Source organism: Solanum tuberosum, unplaced genomic scaffold, assembly GCF_000226075.1.
Source record: "Solanum tuberosum cultivar DM 1-3 516 R44 unplaced genomic scaffold, SolTub_3.0 scf00159, whole genome shotgun sequence".
Classification (NCBI taxonomy): domain Eukaryota; kingdom Viridiplantae; phylum Streptophyta; class Magnoliopsida; order Solanales; family Solanaceae; genus Solanum; species Solanum tuberosum.
The window spans coordinates 879,438-882,584 of NW_006239089.1; positions in this window are offsets into that span (position 1 = coordinate 879,438).

Genomic DNA, 3,147 nt, shown 5'->3' on the forward strand with positions numbered 1-3,147 from the left:
CAAGTCGTTCATGCCCATAAATTCCGCATGAACTCCATAAGTTGAGTATCTATGAGAGAAGTAATATCTTCAGATCCTAAGTCTTTTGTATTGAGTTTCTAACCTATTTGAGATTACATTCCTAATCATGGGACTATTACCTATTTCCCATGAAGTCCATGAGTTGAGTTGTTCACGCCCATAATTCCGCATGAACATTATAAGTCGAACAGTCTTGAGATAAGAAGTATCCTTGAGTCCTTTAGTTGAGTAGTTCATGCTCATAAATCCTACATGAATCCTCTGAGTTGAGCATTCTTGAAGTGAGTAGTATCATTGAAGTTCTTGAGTTCCAAGTATGTGAGTTCTATCTATGGTTATTGAAAACCTTGCATTGAGTAGTTCATGTCCATAATTCGATATGAACCATATTTTAAGAAGTCTTTTACAAACGTTTTAACTTTGTTTTAAGACTTAAGTTTTGAGTTAAGCAAAGAGTAAAGAGTTGAGTTCATTTCTCAAAAGCTATTAGGGAACTAAGTATTCCCAAAGAAGTTTTTAAATGTTTTCACATTTAAATAAGAACGGAAACTGAGATTTTCAAAGAGCCTTCGGGCTAGTTTTCAGAAAAGAGAAATAGCTTTCTAAATGAAGCAAGCAGGGAAACTGAGATTTCCAAGATAGCCTTTGAGCTAAGTTTTTGAGCAATTATCTCAAATCAGCAGAAAGAAGTATGTTTTTAAAACATAAGAGCTAGTATATTTTTGGGAGTAGTATTGAGCACCGATATGGGGGAGAGTTCAAACAACACACAGCCCCCATAAAGTAGCATGGTTCCTCAAGGGGTTCTGCTTAGTGTTAATGGGGGTATGTGACTTCATTCATGTATTGCACAACTAGACTTTGAGAGGGAGCATGATTTGTCATTTTATGATATTATGATTATGAATTGACAACATGTTTTCAACAATTTTTTTCTTTATATTGCACATGTTTTAAACTGCTTTATAATGAAATGAGTTCAGTTATGTTGAGTTGAGTTGAGCCAGGTAAGTTCTTCAATTTCTTTCAGATTCTTTCAAGCTTATGTTATGCTTTAGAATTCCCCTTACATGCTAGTACATTCCACGTACTAAGCCATTTGGCTTGCATCTTTTCACGATGCAGACACAGGTATTCAGGATCATCAATAGGAGATTCATTGATACATCCGAGAGTTCGAGTTAGCTATGGTGAGTCTCCTTATTTTCCGGAGGATTTCATTTACTTTTTAGTTTAGTCAGGATGTCGTGGGTCTTGTCCCGACTTTCATCTTTATCAGCTAGAGGCTTCATAGATAGTCAGTATAGTTGAGAAGTCTGTATTATTCATTTATTTTTTAAAATGTTTTAAAGACTTAAGTTGCCTATTTTATGGCGAGTTGAATATACTATTTTATTCAGAGTTTTTCATTTGAGTTAAAGCTTTGTATTTCAGTTTCATGAATTTTATTCAGTTTCATGAATTTTATTCAGTTTTTAAGCTTTGTATGCTTGAGTTAGTTTTCCGCTTGTAGTCAGCCAGGATGAGGGTTCGCTTGGGGACCATCAATGGTTCTTGAGTGCCGGCCACATCCAGGGTGTAGACTCGGGTCGTGACAGTTTCTGTTTTACAATTAGGGACGGCCTAATGTATGAAGTGATTTTGTTTGACTATTAGAGATGTTGTCAACGCCTGCTATTACTGGTGTCTATTACGAAAAACCTTAATATTTTACAATTTTATAGTATTGTAATGTATAGTTTGGCACCATCAGCTAGTAGTAATAGAAAATTTTCAAGGCATTTGTCTTGATCCATTCACTTGAAAGCAAGACGAAAGTATCATGGCAGCATGACATCACGCGAAAATTGAAATTAGGATGAAATTATTGATTAACAAAAAAACTTTATTTCCTCTTTTATGGTGTCATTTTGTGTCGAGTTATAGTTCTTTCGGATGCTATTTACTACTGACAAAAAATTAGGTGTTTATTTTGTCTGATGGAATTTAGTTTTCTGCAGCTGATGCTCTTCCAGCAAGTATTGGCTTTCTAGGTCTTGGAATTATGGGCAATCCAATGGCACAAAATCTCATAAAAGCAGGGTATGTTCCAATTATTACTTTGATACACTAATTTGATGGATTTCAATGAGGTTTTGCTTTGTGAACTTCATAAATCACTGGACAGCGCGTAGTTAACTTTATACTCATCATTGTTATCGTTCTTTATTAACTAGCTAAATTATGAGTACCCTAAACTGTTGATCTTTCAGAAGTACACATTATTAATACCAAGGCTGTGCCATCTGACATTTGATCTTGTTGGAGCAATGAGACATGATTTTTATACTTTAAAACCTCTTTTTTTGGAATAATTAAATTTCAATGTCTAATGATTTTATTGTGTTTGTTCTCATGTTGCAGATGTGATGTGACAGTTTGGAATAGGACCAAGAGCAAATGTGAACCCCTTATATCCCTGGGTGCAAAGTAAGTATATGCCAATTTTGGTTATGCTGCAAACTTAAGTTTGTTTGTGTTGGCCTCCAGGAAATGTGTTTAAACTTAGATTACCCAACACTGAAGTAGCCAATGGTAATCTATGCTAATCCTTAACAATTGAAAAAAGAAAGATCTATGCCTATGCTTGTATCGCCTTGTATGAGATCACTTAAAAAATTTCTTGACTGTTGTTATTGCTTGTACTTGGGGATAATTTCCATTTCATGGTAACTTGTGGTTCTTTGGATAATTTTCATTTCAAGGTAACTTGAGGTTCTTTTCTGCAAATACAAATCATCCCCTGAGGAGGTTGCAACATCTTGTGATGTCACATTTGTCATGCTTGCAGACCCTGAGAGTGTAGTGAGTTTTGAGTTTATTTAAGTGCGATTTCTTGTCTTTCTGTATAGTCTAGTTAGCATCTAGAAAGTATTACCTTATTTTTCCAGGTGGATGTTGCTTCTGGAAAATATGGAGCTACAAAAGGAATGGATTCAGGTGAAGGGTATGATTTATTTTCTCTCCTCTGAAAATTTAAAGGTTTGGACTTTACAATTGTTTTTAAGCACTGAGTGACAGTTAAAGAATTCTAGTTAGTTTACTGTTAGTTATGTGATTGAGTTTGGAAGTGATTTTAGTCAAGAA